We start from the raw sequence: 18,135 nt of genomic DNA on the forward strand, positions 1-18,135 counted from the left end.
TAGTTATCCGGCAACGGGACAGACATACATATTGCGCCGACGGCTATTTACTCTACCGCCGGCGAAGGATCGGCTTCTGCGTATCGATCTGATTATCGCATGCGGATAAATATCCAAAGGATAGAACTAGTCTAATAATAAACAATTACTCAAACAAACTACTCTAGAAGACGCTCAAAAAACTGTTTAAAATTCATTTTGTCAATAAAGTATAAGCAATTATCATTGCTCATATTTTTATTTTTTTTAAACGATTAATTTTTTTTTCGATTTCGAAACAACCAGCATCTTAATCAATATTGACTCGCGTATGAAACCTTTTTACGATATTTTAGTTTCTAAATATGTCAAATGTCGTAATGACGACTGCAGTGACATAATTTTCCTGACAATGTAATTAGTACTAAGAAGATAACAATCATAATTTAAACCAACTAACATTAAGTTTTGTTTTTAAATTTAATACTTAACATTTAGTTTATGGAAGCAAATTTTTCAGACAATACAAAGAGGTAACAACGCTGATTGTACAATTTAATTGTATTTTTAAACAACTATTCTAACACTACTACTAGTACTATATCAAATATTTAATGGAATTTTAATTCCATTCCTATAAAATGATACAAGGATCAGGAACGAAAAATCGTATTTAAAAAAGGAACGAGTCCTTGCTTTTATAATGAGATGATAATTTTAACGTTAAAAACATAATTCCGATTCTTGTAACGCTATATTACGTAACGTTACGAGAAATTATAATAAAAATGAATAGAATCACAACAACAAAGTTATTTTCCAAATAATATGAAGTATGCCTACATTAGAAAGCCTAAAAATATGACAAAAACGCAAACTATAGTTACAATATAATTGCTATAAATAAAGCAAGACGCACAGACGCCGTCGGCACATGAACGGAACTATTGCACGAACAGCAATCGATAACAACAAAGTTTAAATATCGAACTAGTCAACTGACATTTGACGAATGATTTCAAATCGAATTTCAATTACAATAGGATGATTCGAAACGAATCATTCGACGTCTTTGTCTATTGAAAAAAAAAAATACGCCGTAAAGTAAAAATTATTAAATTTACACCGTATGCATTTTATCTTTTATCGTCTTACGTCATTTAATCTCTTAACACTTTAGGCTGTTAAAATAAATATTTCGAATTGAAATCGTAATATTTATGTTTTTTTTAGCCTTATCTTATTTTTGAGAAACAATAAGATCTTCATATCAATCTCACATCGTATGAAACGTTTGATTGATACAGTTTTCGATGAAGAAAATACTCCACTGCTAAATAAGCGTACTATTTCGAGACTTTTGCATGACATGGTTGAAGCGTTGAAACTAAAAGTAAATAAACAAACTCTTTATATACAATAACAAAATGCTTTATAACCAATAATTTAATAAAATATATATATTATAGCGTATATTAATAGAATATAGCGACGCGCGACTTTTATTAATTACATTAGACGGGAAGAAAAACAAATAGGTTTTAGGGCCGTCTGGGTAGGTATCCATCTTATTAAATTCTACCGCCAAACAGCAATACTTAACATTATTATAATCCGGTTTAAAGTATGAGTGACAAATACCTTAGTTCCCAAGTTTATAGGCATTTGGGCGATATTTTTTACGCAAAACTGTCAATGGTTGTTCGTGATCAAATGGCACATTTGCTTATATTATGAAATATGTCTCACGATGATAATTTTTAAAAGAAGAAACTGGTTCTGCAAGAAGTCTAAACTACTCCTGACATCCTTAGTATAAGGACATTATCTAAAATATGATATAATACGATCTATTGATTACACTGACTCACTCATATTTAAAACCGGAACAATCAATGCGGCTTATTAATGTTGGCAGGAAAATAAATACTCAAAATGTTATGGCGTACGTTAAATATAAACAATAAATTCGATGAATGGAATCTGATTAAAACAACTATTAGTTGACAGTTGTAATAACAAGTTAATTGAAATTTAGTACACTTTATATTCTTATTTTTATTAATAAAAAGAAAATACTATACACGAATTAAGAAATAATTAAGATACTTACGAAAATTTCTTTCCGTCGGCAAGATACATCGGTACGATAAAAAAACCGGCTATTGATTTACAATAATAATAGATGTCTAAGATTTGTTTGACTTATATTACAGAAACAAATAATTAAAAAAAAAATAGTAATAAATTAACTTATTTTCTTTTTTGTGTATATTGAAAATTAGTTGTCCGGTTTTAGAAGACTTATAAAAAAAAAAGGATATGGCGTAATCCGACAAACGATCCTGTGACCGTTAGCTTAGGTTGTGGACTATTTCTTTAATAAGCAATATTATCAAAACAATTGGCATTTATTTATTATTTTTATTGAATAAGTCATAAATTGTATAAATAAACAAAGAATATTTTCAGCAATAAATATAGTTATAGTGATAAATACAAGTAATTGTTCAAATTAATGATTTGGTCCGTCTATATTCGAAAGTCAAATTTGACAGCGCCGCCTAGAAATATGACTGACAAATCCCCTGGTGTTCCACCTTCGTCCCACCCTAAGTGTTTGGTAAAAGTAAAACTTTTCTAATAAAACTTTTTTTTTTTTATTTAAATGGCCATTTATTCTCGGCATTCGACAGTTTTAGGAATTCGTATTTTTACGTTCATATGAAACCACAGTGCAGACGTGATTCGTGACCACACCTTATTATTAAAGAATATGAGCTTGTAATAAGTAACGCTAAGTAACAAGGAACAAATTTCAATAAAATATATAAAACCTTCTCAACTAAAGTCCTGATTAACGAATAACAATCTTTCCAATTATAAATTTTACCCGTGCCTCAATAAAATATTATCAACAAATTCAATATCAAAGTTGATCAAACAAAATTGCTCTTATATAAAAATATTTTTCTTTAAAAATAATTATTTTTGCTATCTTTTACAAATTGGAAAATGTATATCTTTGATCTGATTACGGTGACCTTTAATTGTATAAGAACTAAATATCTTTAGTGAAATGATTTTTATTTTCTACCAATTTTATAGAATAATTCTCTGAAATCGAATTGAAATTTTCTCTGTGATTACGTTTCAGATACAAATTAAATTGAACATAATATTGTTTTTTATTTAAGAAATATCGTAACATCCTTTTTTCTCTATGACATTCTAAAATGCATCTACCTTTTACATCTAATTTAATTCTATAACATAATGATTTTAAAGAGCTTATAAGATTAGAAAAATAGTTAATTGAGCAATATTTTTCTTTTGATCTTTGATGCTGGAAACATTATATTTTTGAACGCTAATCTCTGTAACTATGAGTCTGATAACTCTGATTGAGAACTTAAGGAGCTAACCTTTAAAGGATTAACTACGATCTATACCCAATTTAAAATAATAATACTATAAGGCCCAGCTAATATTTATTAAAATCATTATAACCCGGGAAGCTTCAAGGCAAGATTTAATATAAAGATCTAGTACTTATCATAAGGAATGGACGTGGTCAAGCGGATATCAATTGAGTTGAGTATTTTAATATGAAAAAACAACGTTTATAAGTAACTTATAAACGCTGTTTCCCGGGTGTAGTATTTCTTACATTCTGTCAAAATTTATTTGACATTAAAAAGGAGACCGAACGACGTTTCATCGATTACCCCTTTCAAAAATCCTAGTGGGTCGCACGCGAAACTTCTCGTTTCGATTTTTAAATTTCGAAACCTATTAGTTATGACAAGGGTTTTTTTATTTAATTTCATTGTAAACTGACGACAACTGTTGGTACGATTTACATTTGTTTTTTTCTTTTTATATACAGCCGAAACATAGCGCCGCTCTCTACATGACCAGTAACTTTTTTCCGCTCTCTAAAATTAATTCTTTGTTAAATCATAACAATTTAATTAATTGTAATCAATAATCCTCCTTTTCTGCACATCGACGGCTGGAGCTCTTCAAAATTAGACTATAACCGATCTTCAACGTGCAGCAATTGTCCCTAACGTCCCTATCCCTAATCACTGGGACAAAAATCGGCTTACGCTATCAATATATACGATTAATCGATAAACCCGTAAACAAATATAGGTACAACAGGTTTTTAAAATACATTCCAAAAATGTCCAAAGCAGTAATATTAAAAAACATGGTCTTATAAAAAAAATGACAGCTAGCGTTCAGAAACGGTTAGGTTTAAAAGATACAAAAATATTATAGATTTTCTTTTTCGAAAACAACATATTACAATACAATATATAATTTTACAACTGTTTTAGCACGTTGTATTGTATGCCCGTCATAAATGTCTCGCTGATTTATTGCAAAGCAAATAGCATTATTTATTTGCTGTAGAAAGTCTAGGTGTTGTATAATTACCGATAATTTAAAAGATACTTTTTCGTATACCTTAGTTTGTTACAAATTTGCCCGTGATATTGTATAAATTGTTACGATTAATTCAATTCAATTCTTAGTTTAATGGCTTTTAGTTGTGCCGACAGGGCACAGCTTATTTCGCCAATGTCATGCAGGAGTTACGATTAATATTCCTTGCAATTATAACGTCAATGATGACGTTCCCGCATCAATGTTTATAATAGTGTTGCCACACGTTATTATTATTATTTTAGTGTTAAAATTAAACATAAAAAAAAATTAAAATATCTTAATTAGACGTTAAAGTACGGGTTCATATTATTGTGTATAAAATTTCGTTTAAAGTTTGAATATTATAATTTATTAGAATTAATTTCAGTTTAGGAATACATTATATTATTGGAAATCGCTTTAACTATAAATGTAATTACAGGATAAATTATTAAATAATAATTCCAACTCTACTTGTCAATAAATTCTTAGTTTTCTTACACGAGGGTTAACATATAGAAGAGTTTTATAGGATTTTTTTATCCCTATCTATCCCAAACACAGATAAAAGTTAGTTAGTAAAATATCCACTATGAACATTAATGGATGATTAAGATTAGTATGTCAGATACACGCTCTGGTCTAGACTTGTAGCAGACTTAGTGAAAGTAGTATTGAGTGATTAAGATGAGACCATTTGTAAAGCGTTTAAGGTATGGAATTCACTGATTGAACTTATCTGTGAGAACATTTTTTTTTTATTTATTTGTTATAATTACCGACTTTATTGACAATTCTCGGTAATCTATATTCAAAATAGTAGTTCAACATTTAATTAATTCATGTAAAATTATTTTATTGTATAATTATTCAATTACACTGAAAAACGAAAGTATTCAATGTGTTCGTTAAAATATTTATGTATGCGCTCGCGCATTCGTGAATCAATGACACGTGTGTGTTTGTGACGGTAACAAAACGATTGAGGTAAAATAAGCGAATTATATTTTAGAACATATATATATATATATATATATATATATATATATATATATTAATTCCGACTATAATAGGAGTAAGTTAATAAACTAAAACTATTACATAAATAAAAATACTACTACATAGAAAAATTGTCGAGATTGAACACGCCTTAGACTATTTGTTGTAATCCGAACAACATTGTTGATTTCTTACTTTGTTGTTGTAATACTTTGGCGGATGGATTATGTCAAGAGAAAACCTACATCAACATTAATAATCTACGGTATCTCATATGGATTCGTGATAAAATGGCGTTTTAAATTTCAGCGAAGTTCTAACCCCAGTTTTATAAATACAAATCATGAATTGTTAATAGTGGATAATATAGCAGACTTATTAGAAAATCGTTAAGAATATTTTAATTAAAGTTTTATTTATATCAATTCCTCTTGCCATTGAAATAAACTATACTGTACCGTAGTTAATGTTATCTAAAGACAATTTACTGGCAAATCCAGTACTTAACGACGTATGTCGCTGAGCCTTCTAATACTATATAAGAACTTTTATGGTATCCCGTTTAGCTGCTTCAATACCCACTGTTTCTACTAACTTTAGAAAGAATGTAAGTAATATGAAACAGTAACTCTGTCTTGTGGCTTCAGACGCGTGAAAATATTTATAAACGATAAAGAGATACTCTTAAAATAAAACAAGCATTAGCATTAGCATTAGCAGTCCGTAAATGTCCCACTGCTGGGATAAAGGCCTCCTCTCCCTTTGAGGAGAAGGTTTGGAGCATATTCCACCACGCTGCTCCAATGCGGGTTGGCGGAATACACATGTGGCAGAATTTCGTTGAAATTAGACACATGCAGGTTTCCTCACGATGTTTTCCTTCACCGCCGAGCACGAGATGAATTATAAACACAAATTAAGCACATGAAATTTCAGTGGTGCCTGCCTAGGTTTGAACCCGAAATCATCGGTTAAGATGCACGCGTTCTAGCCACTGGGCCATCTCGGCTCAAATAAATTAATTTCAATTAATGTTCTTTTATAAAACTCAAGAGTCGATGTTGCACTCGATCGATCGATATTTAGAGTAATGTTATACGATATTTAGTTTAGTAAAGTAGATTTAAATATTTTTTGTTGATTCGACGTACAGAGGAGCTAGTTTTACCGATACAATTGTTTTAATTTTCACATTTAAAATAGTGTTTTATGTACTTACAAATTGTAAGAGGAAATAATATATTATTAAATAAAAATTTATTATTAATATTAATAGATTATTAATTTAATTGTCAGGGGTATTATTCCATTTATGATGTCTCTAATATTATTACAGTTCACATTTGTATTAAGAGTCTTTTTTTTTTTAATTAATTTAAGTTAAATACCAACTTTTTTTCAAATTTTATTATAATTGTTTTTTATTTTTTTTTCTAATAATTATACTACATAGATAGATAAGGTTATTGACCCGAGTTTATTAATGTTTTTCTTTTAAATATTTCAATTACACGAATAAAGAATACTTCTTTGAATATATTCCCAACTTTGCATTGAAGCGTCGGCTATAAAAGAAAGTCAGTAATGTGGCTCCAATTAAGATGGTCACATACCGCTGCAATCGTTATCTGTTTCCACTGTACCAAGATAATATCAGTTAAATCACACACGAATCATTAATATAATAAATATATCATAATTATATTACGACTTCTTTTGTTTTTAAAAACAATTTCGTTGTATATTTCAAATTCGGAAATCGAACACCAATTAAATATTGTTGTTATTGTAACGTGAAATTTCAGTACAAAAAAATAGCGTGCGTTTTGAATGTTGTAAAAAAAATAGCTTTGAAATACTTGTAATAATTACAGGTAGGTATAAAAGTCATAAAATTTTAACATATCTCGGAGCCTGGCGTTACGCTCGCGGCTTAATGCTTATTCATTTTTATAGTACAAAAATTTTTACAAGTCAATTTTCGGTACAGACGTTTTTATGCTTAAAGTCACAACCCTCAAATTACTGAAAAGAACATATCCGAAACGATACTAGAAGGTCGAGATATACCAAATTAGAGAGTTGTTATATAATCTTCAAGAGGGCTGTGATAGAGAAAGGTCGAAGGGACAAGGTCAAAGTCGGTCGTTACGAAGACGGAGTATAATGGACTCGAATCATACGAATGAAGACGTATAACGTATATCAAATAAATATAATTGAAACAACTTTAATTCAAATATATATTCCATTAAAATTATTAATAAAATTTACAAACATACTTGATATATTTTTTATTAGTTGTATGATTCGCTACAGCTGAATAAAAGTTTCTAATGTCATGTTATCACGAGTCGATTTTCGTCGATCAAGTGATTAATTGAATGTTTGAACATACTGCAATCATACTGAAACAACAATAATCGATTTGATAATCATTCCTTAAATTTTCACCCTTAATGTTTATATTCACTAAAAAAAATATAGATTACTACCATTTTTATTACTACTAATTATTTATTGATTGGATCTATGCGGTTATTTCTTATGTTTTGTCTCTATCAAACACACTGAGTTTTTGTAAGTTAAAAAGAAACAACGATATTATTATGAATTATACACTAAGAACGTAATATAATTTATGATTATTTTTTACATTTACATAATATAATACGTAATTTTAATGAAATATATTGATTAAACTTTACCGTTTATTAATCAAGAGGAAGTACCGAGGTTGAAATGACGTAATGCTTGCGCATGTGGATCATTAGTCCATAGCGAGCGCTCAGGTTCATCATATCGTTTAATGTCCTAGACTAGGGATTCCAAACATAATGTTTTCTTAGGACTTATTTTTTTTATTAAAAAAAAATACATGTATCTATTTGTACTTGGGAAGCAATTGTGCAAGCCCATCTGGTCACGTACAACGTAGCTAATTTCACAAATTCACAAGGAACACAACATTTGTTGCTAAGGTTAGAGGGGGCGTTGGGACGTAGTTAATATTACTTATAGCGCCGTCTTTGATGATGAAAATTTAATATCAAGTGGCTGATTTGCCTTCCCATATCATAAAAAAATAGTATTATCTTATACGAACTACTAATTTTTGCCTTAAAGGCCAGTTTAAGAAAGTTAATGAAATGTAACCTGAAAACTACTGTAGCTATGTTGATTGATTATATTCGAATAAAATATATTATTTATGAATCCCTTGTCGAATATTCGGAGAAATGCTGTAATAAAAGAAAAATAAACATCCTCTAGGTTTCGACTACCTGTCCTGCTTACTAACACTCAATTATGGCAACCCTAGCCTCGGTTAATAAAGTGTAAAATATGCAAATTATTATGCATTCTATTATATAAATGATGCCTATTATATCTATAGTAAGCTGGTATTGAGTACAACTACTCTCGGTAAAAGAACTTCTGCTTTACTAAAAAAATATAATCCGGTAACGATTTTTTCGCGATTTTCGAAACGTATCTGACGTTTTACTATTGTCACGTATTCTAAATTTCACGCGCTTTTTATTGAATACGAGAACATGACATTCACGCTTGTCACGCCAATAGTCTAAATTTGGAGCGGGACAAAGTGCGATGTTACTTATATACTTCTTCGTAACACGCTGCTTCTTCTAATATATAATATATTTTTATGTATATTGTAGTACTAGTAGTACTTTGTATTTTTATCAGTTACGCATTAAATAAAAAACACAAAAAAGTACTCCCAATATATTATTATAAATAAATATTAGTTTAATCGATGTATTTAATCTTAGTTCCTGTCTTTAAACGCAGTTGCGATCGTAGTTACTTGTGGATGATTCATTCTACTGCCGGAAACGGGCGATGTACGTTTCCTTGCTAGTCGGCGAGGGGTTTGGAGGGGCAATAGGTCACTCGACCCACACTTTGGGCTTCAATACGCTACCGTTAGTATATCGCGTGCCATATATATAACTGTTATCGATATAAATCACTTTTTTCTGTTATAAATAGAATATTCTAGATCGATTATTCAATTATTCGACTTTTGTTGTTCGAAATACTCAATTTCAAATAAATTGTAAAATACGGATCTTTGTATAATATTCTAAATTTGGAAAGGAAACAAAATAAGATGGTATTTTTTAAATCAGTATAATTTGTTTGACACTCAAGCTCGAACGATTGGGCTTGGATTGTTAAAAAAATTGACATAATCGTATTTTTTTTTATTAGTCAAAATCAGGTAAGCTATGATTGAACTAATTACGAGCAATGAAATTATAAAATATATTTCCTAATATATCCTTTAGAGCCGAGATGGCTCAGTGGTTAGAACGCATGCATCTTAACCGATGATTGCGAGTTCAAACCCAGGCAAACACCACTGAATATTTATGTCCTTAATTTGTGTTTATAATTCATCTCGTGCTCGGCGTGTATATCTACATGTGGAATATGCTCCAAACCTTCTCCTCAGAAATGAGAGGAGGCCTTAGCCCAGTGGGAAATTTACAGACTGTTAATTAATGCAATATATCCTTTAATATGTTAAATTATATCTAGTACAGCGAGGATATTAAATAGTCTTGCTCAAACCAAAATATTGACACTATAATTGTTACAAGCAACGCAAAAAAACAAAGACCATTGTTACAAAAACAAACTACAGCATTCGTTACGAAAATTCCTAGACCTTGACTGTTAAATTGTTTGCAATCAGACGCGAAAAGACGTCGCAATTAGAGTTATAACCTTCTTCAGTTATGAATCGAATTTGCATCAGACGTTACCAATTTTTTTTTAAATATATATCTATATAATTTCACCCATTTATATGTGTGTGTTAAAAAGTGTAAACCTTAACTTGTGTCTTAAACGGTTGTTTTTTTATCAGAATGAATGAAATAGTACTTTCTTCCTCGCAATGTTGGTAATGATCTTTTAGTGTACGTAGAGTTGCAATCTTACAGATGCAGACAATGCACACAGTTATAGAGTTTCCACACAATTACACAAATGTCCTGTAACTAAATTACAATCGACACACTCCAGTCTACCATAGACACAACATAACCTAAACAATAACTAACTCACGTGGACACAATCCTCTATCATAAAGCCGGCTCAGTATAAATCCTATTAGGTATTTTATAAGGCTTCCTAGAAATTTGGATTCCGTGAAGAATCCTCTTGATATCTACACAAAGCATATTTACAATTTATAATAATATTAAAAAAAAATCGACGTGGTACACATGAAGTGCCTAAATAATTCGAAAATGAAGCTACACACGCTCATGTAACGCTCGTACACATGGACTTTCAATACATAGATACATTTGTACAATTACTCTGATTGATAATATAAATACTGTAAAGTATAAAACGAAAGTTAATTAATATAAAAACCTTTATATAAGGGCCATTATAGATAAAGTCTTGGCACTAAGAGATTAGGCACAACATTACCAAAATTGTATAATGATATTTACAGAGCGCTGCAAGCGCTGAGTTTCAAAATAGCGGTAACGCTGAAGAAAGCCGTAAAGTGTGTCTTATATAAGTTATTAAGCTTAATTGCCGTAAATATTTACATATAAGATTATCAAAGTTGGTTTTTGTATAATATTATGGAATAATTTTATAACGAAGCTTGTTATAAGTATTTACAGTAGGTATACCTAATAATGTTTTCAGAAATCAAGTTTTTATTTAATATCCTATTGTTAGTTAATCTTCATAAATTTTGTAGCATTTGTAATATAAAAATGCGGCTTCAATTGTTTAACGTGATAATTATGACCCAACTGAAATGACAACAGTTTTTTGACAGTTAATTGCCCAATGCCATCGCGTAATTTTAAAACCTCGGATGCGCTTTAAGCGACTTAAACGTTGTTGTATTTTAATTGATTTTAAAATAAGAATACAAAAATAAAACAAGGAAAAATATTTAAATTTTACTTAATAATACAAAATTTATAAAAAAAAAATATTTGGCATAATGTTCAGATTCTTGCTTTGGAAATTTGTAAGACCTTCACACTCATTGATTGATGACTAGAACAGATTTATTATTAGTGTACGTGTCATCTTCATTCAATTCCAATTATTTGCGGTTAGCGCAGTTTGCTGCATACAAATTTAGGATACTATGGCCTCCAACGTAAATATTTTTGATGATTTGTTGATTTCCAAAACCCATTCCATTCGGGTGGTTGAAACGCAAACAATAATTCTCTTGACTCTTATGCCTATGAGTTGTGATGGAGTTCGGTATTAAATTCCGCGGCAGAGAATTACTGGTAGATATTTGCGGTATAAAAAACGATAAATAAAACAAGAGAATTACAAACGACGTGTTTTATGCAACATGTAGTGTTAAAGCCAGTAAGGTAATAATTTCACATCTGGTTAGGTTTTCCAAGTGTAATTTATTTGCTTTTAATGTATTTTTTTATGGAATACATAGTTCTAATATAAGTTCATATTAAGTTTACAACTAGCATTTCCTTATATAGAGTTTACTAACCTAATTGATGGTAGAACTTTGTCCAAGTCCGCCTGGGTAGGTACCACCCACTTATCAGATGTATACCGCAAAATAGTAATTCTTAGTATTCTTGTGTTTCGGTTTGGAGGTGAGTGAGCCAGTAACTAAAAAGGGTCATAACATCTTAGTTACCATGGTTGGTGGCGCATTGGCGATATAAGGAATGGTTAATATTTCTTGTAGCCAATGTAATCATTTCCCCGTGCGCTTTACTATTTTTATTATATAAAAAGTATAATAAAAAATAGTAAATATTTACGGGCTGTTAGCTGACTTAACTATAAAATACAATAACAAAAGTGGCAACCCTACACCTGACAGCGACGGTCCGTGAAACGACTTCTATATAGAGAATTACGAGCGACCAAAAGCGTTAAATAAGTAGTCACTGTATAACAAGCATATAACTTTACACGTGTGTATTGGATAGCGTTATTTCAATATTAATTTAAAAAGAAGGTTATATACAAATAATGAATAAGGTCTTAAGTAACTCTAATGTGATGGCAATTTGTAAAAATACAGTACAGGGCAAAATTTAAAATAAAATAAATCTTTTAAGTTCTATATTTAAAATCTTTGTCGTCCACTGAAGCTTTGGTTTGTAATTCAAGAGGTTTCTTTAATGACGTAAGCACCGGCTGAGATTTTTGGACGTATTTAGAACAGATAAAACAATGCGTACATCATTACAATAGGCGTTGGGTTGTAGGCAAGAAATAACATGAATCAGATGTATTGCAAGATTTTATTCACCTTTGCCTTTTAATTTGCATGCATTATATCTCACATCTGAATTTTAAACCGGTTCTACCAATCGAGCTGAAATTTTGCAAGCATTCAAATCATTCAATCGAATATGTTTATAAAAAATTATTAAATAAATAATACTTAAAAAAAATAAATATTAAAATGAAGGAGGAAGGGGAAGGGGGATGATAGGATGATAGTTTAAACAAAAAACAATTTTGGGTATAAATTTATTTGGTAAGGCGTTGAAGCTTAAAAAATCTATATACAAACAAATGTAATCACAGGCGACAATTTTAACCTTTAAACATATATTTGAATAAATTCCCACAGTCAGTCCGAGTCTAGCAAGATATTTTGTTGCATAAAACTGGTAAAACAACTACTGGCAGATGGCGTCGTTAATCCATAACAGTACATCAGTTATAAATAAACACATATATATAAATATACGTATGTGTGTTTGAAAATAATATACTACGACGCCTCTCGTCCTGTTATAAAATGTTCATATATTGTTTTTCTTTCTTGGAGAAGGTTTGTATATCACTATGGTGATGACGCAGCTCATGAACTTCTATACCGTTCAAGCTATCGACTGGAAAATTAAACGTATTAAATTAAATAACAACCCATAAACTCATTGCAAGCATAGGCTTTCCCGCTTGGGATGAAGGTTTGCAGCATCCAGTAACCTGCTCCAATGAGGCTTGGTGGAATTTATCCGAAGAATTTTTTCATCACCGCCGAGCACGAGATGCATTACTACAAATAAAGCACGTGCACTAGCGTAGATTTGATTCTAGAATCTTCAGTGAGGGTTGATGACTTCTACCCACTGTGCTATTCCGAAAAAAAAAAACAAAACATATATAACCTCAAAATAACAATGCGAGTTTAATTTTACGCAATATTCTTATTAAAGTGTGCTTACGAGGTTCCATTAATTTAAAACATAAAGCTAAATTACAAAATAGACTCGGGAGAAAATTCTTATTGAGGTACTATATCAAAAGGCATTATGAGAGAGGTACAAGTAGCAAATTTATTGGACATAGATATAGTTATTATGTTGTATTAAACGCCCGGAGCATACCACTGCAATACAAGTTATATGGCTAAAATATTATGGCTACATACAGATATAAACAAATGTTACTATGCATTGCGTTTCCATGTTAACCATGCTAAGATTTTCGATGTTACGCGTGCAATTGCATCGAGGATGCCTTTTTGAAAAGGATAAAATTTCAAGGTCAATTTTGAGTGCAACGCTCGTGCGAAATGAAACTTCTTCGATGAAATGTTTCCGACTGAGTTTATCGAACTTTAATATATATATTTTTTGAATTTTTATAAACTTAACGCAAGTGGTTGGAAATTATTAAGAATTCCGTTAGACAGTACCGAATATTATAAACGTGTCGGATATCAACAACAAATAAACAAAAAATATATGAATTCGTTTATTTTACTAACATTGTTTTTTTCAAATTTAAATTAAATGTTGTTAAATTCATTTTATAATGATGATTGTTTAATTAAATACGTCTCTCGTATAAATCACTACGTTATGTTTAACGGTACGCGTATGAAGGCTGACGGAGAAAAAATTAAAAGAATATTTTCTTTTAATTTTATATCATACAGCGATTATATGCAAATTTACATAATAACTTTATTGTTGGTTAAGATAACAGACTGAAGGCCAATTGTATAGTGTATTGCGAATTTCTGTGCTTCATTCAAAGGCAAGAAAGTCTGGTAAAATCTTTGGTTCTGTATATAAAAAAGTTTTTTGAAAGTTTATTTTGGAATGCATTGTTGACTTCCAAAGGTCCAGCTATGGTGGATAACCATTCCAAGCTGTACTAAGATGCCCCTTATACATTTAGCTACACTGGCCGACCTTTCCCACCGGAACACCTATAACTATTCCTATTTGGTTAACTAAATATGCGATGAATGGGTGATATCTACCTTATATTTATTTATCAATAATAATAATAACCTATATATAAATACTAATAGGTTATGTGCTTGTGATTGTGTTAGCGTGTTTCTTATTGACTCACATATGAATGTATTTCAAAACAACATCAGTACGAATTATTGCTCTTTGACGAATCGTATTTATGTGTGTATAACACACATAAATGATAAATAGCTTAAATATAGTTTTAAAGTATTTTCCAAGGAACTCTGAATATTATGCAGCTGATGTTTTCGACTCTCACAATCTCACGTAGACGTGATCTCATCTGTTTGGACAAACCGTGAAGGTCGCCGGCATGACTTAATGCATTCATTTTTATCTTCCAAATACTCTTGCTCTGTGGCTATGAAATGCGGTTTATGTTTTTTTATTGAGGAACTGTTTATTTTTAGTCTGTGGCATTTTAACGGGACGCGTAATCTTTATATTTGCGAAAAATTTAATGTGTAATCGAATGTCATCACGTCCGCAATAATTGAATTAATCTGGCAATTCGACCCATTTCCGTAGTTCCAGTAGACACTCGTTACGTCTACATGATATATGTATATATTTAAAAGGCGAGACCTATATAAATTGCGGTGAACCAAACGTTAGCGTGATTTAGGAATTTATTATTACATACAATATTTTATATATTCCTTACGGGAACAGCCTTGATACATTTAGCGACGTTTAAAAATTATTAATCGTCAAGCCACACAACATTCCCCTTCCGCATCCTGTCGAATCCTATCTTCTTCTGATCGTCCATATCGTGATTTTACGTGAGGTCGGATATCATTACGACTTCTGCCTTGTAAATTTGCCATTGATAAAACTAGCAGATCTTGATATCTTGATCGGGGCATTAACTTGAATGACGGTGACGTCACCACATTATCATCATAATTATCGTCCTAGCAAATGTTCCGTACAAAGTAGCCTACACAGATTTCAAAATTTAGTATATAATTTTCCGTTAAACTATGTTTTTTATTTGCACATTTCCCATTAGTATCCTGTGATTTTCTGGGATAAAGAGTAAATTATTTACGTCTGCAAAGTTCGTAAAGTATATATATGCAAATTGGTTCTTTTGACGTTTTGGTTTTGGTGACAGGTGGAAAAACAAATAAACACTACGTTAATATCTATAGCTCTATATTACATTACGTCAATAAATATTTCCGGCACTTCTTAAACAGGTCGCTTAGTCGACGTTATATATACAGAGTAATTTAAGAACTAAGTTATCATTTTTATTTATTACATCATAGTTCGATTAATTTTTTTCAATTATAAAAATATTACACTACAAATAAAATAAATCTTAAAAATATGTATGTCAGTGTAAGTAACTAAGTTTCTCGCCGATTTGTCTCTGTAGATTACATTGCACGCAACTTAACATTTTATTAAATCCTGTATTAGAATACAAAATTGCCTGACCGATTAAAGAATATTTTTTTAGATTAAATAACAACAGTTATATTAAAATGAAATCAATGTTCTTTATAAAATTATTGTTAAGATTAACTTAAATGTACATTAATGTTACATGACTTAAAATTGTAAAGATTTATTCACTATAGACACAATTAGTGTCATCATCGCTCGTTTGAAATCGCACGACGTTAAGAAAGGTTCTAGACATCAAAAGACTTTCTAGGTCAAGCAGACAGGCCGAAAGGTTTAACCTAATTAAGTGGGTTTGAATGTGTAGCTCATTACGAACGTATGGAGGGAGAGAAAAACGCTTAAAATTTGCGAACCTTTTTTAATTGTACTTATATATTTAGTTTGGCATTTATTTATAGTGTAAAAAATATTTTTAATTATATTATGGGCTTATATAAGTAGATAAAATAATACATAAATTTCAATCATGACTATGGATTGGGGAGATACTAGTATTATTTGTAAATAAAAAAATAAAAATTGAAATAATATATTTTTCCGTCTCGCATTTTTAAATTTGGACCGATAATTATTGTTTTAATATTGACAAATAACCAGTGTTTATTTGTTTTTATAAATCAGAAGAAAAAAATAGATTTTAATTGATACTTTTTTTTAAATAAATTTTTCAAGTTGCATTTTTGCCTTATTTTGAAAAAAATTAAAAATCGCAATGCATATGGGGGTTAAAATTATTGCAAATAATGACCCCTATCACCTCCCAACGGGAATACGTCGAATTACCAATAATCCTGTATAAATAATCGCATGGAAAAGAATACATTTTAAGAAGTTTGTCAAACACATAAAGGAACAAACGTTAACCTGTCTCTATAAAATGCACCCCTTACCTTACAAATTTTCAAAAGCATGCTTTAATCCAACGCCTACGATTTGCTCAGTTTTTTCAGTACAGATAATTTACATACGTGCCATTTTATACTGGATATGTTCTCCTTCAGGTTCTTTACAGGCAATGTAAATCAATCAGTTGATTATTGTTCAGAATAAATCGCTCGTCTCTCATGAACTGAACCATACCCTCAAACAAGCCATGACGTAAGTGGAGTTTTTTACACATTTTACGACTTCAAACAAATTGATGTTTTCTGCGAATGGTGATCGCAATCGATACACTTATGTTTTGCAGTTTTTGTTTTACTATTAAATAAACCGTTATAAGGTTATTTAACGACAAATTCCTCGACTAATTTCTTCGGCATATAATATATTAGTAAACGAAGCACATATATAATAATAATAGTACTTTTTATGTATTAATTGTATTGCTTTTATACGAGGTCAAGATGAAACTGCCGTTGTTAAATATTTACAATATTAAAAATATACATAGTGTATTAAAAATATACATGGAGAAAAGATGGGTAGTGGAAGTGCTTTGTGCAAATCCACTTTACGAACGGTACCACCGACTCTACACGTCATATTTTAGCACCACATAGCAACAATTAGTATTGTCGTGGAATGGCGAATGTCTTTAGGTGGTGACCACATACATGGTCCATTTGCATTTGAAAATCTGCCTACCTATTTGTATAGAAATACAATTATAATTAATTTATATTTTATGTAAGTTTTAATCACCTAGGTACGTGTAAACGGATCTCATAAATCTGTGATGTCGATTTAATGTCTTCAATTCGTAATAGCTGTGGATGAAGTCTCCCATTATTGATTAGGTTTGTACACGTTTCATGAGCGTTCCTAACGGCTTGTATAATGGCTATTTTATGTGCCAGAGGACCCTGAATGGGTCGTCGGGGCTAGTTTATGAGACACTCGGACCCGTGACCTGGGGGATGCTAAATGCTCCGTCTGTAAAATTATATAATGTCCGCATTACACTGGATTTATCTCGAGCTGATTATGCAGGTTTAAGCGTTAAACTTGGTGTTGGAAAAGGTCCATTTTTTTCAATTTCAGATAATTTTTATCTCGGTTTATGAGAGTTAAT

General features: G+C 30.5%; 1 protein-coding gene across 1 annotated transcript in view; it reads left to right on the forward strand.

Moving 5' to 3' along the window:
* Positions 1–18,135, forward strand: part of LOC125067933 (microtubule-associated protein futsch-like) — a 132,708-nt gene that overhangs the window by 893 nt on the left and 113,680 nt on the right. The window lies entirely within an intron of this gene.

The sequence above is a fragment of the Vanessa atalanta genome, chromosome 12 (assembly GCF_905147765.1).
Source record: "Vanessa atalanta chromosome 12, ilVanAtal1.2, whole genome shotgun sequence".
NCBI classification, from domain to species: domain Eukaryota; kingdom Metazoa; phylum Arthropoda; class Insecta; order Lepidoptera; family Nymphalidae; genus Vanessa; species Vanessa atalanta.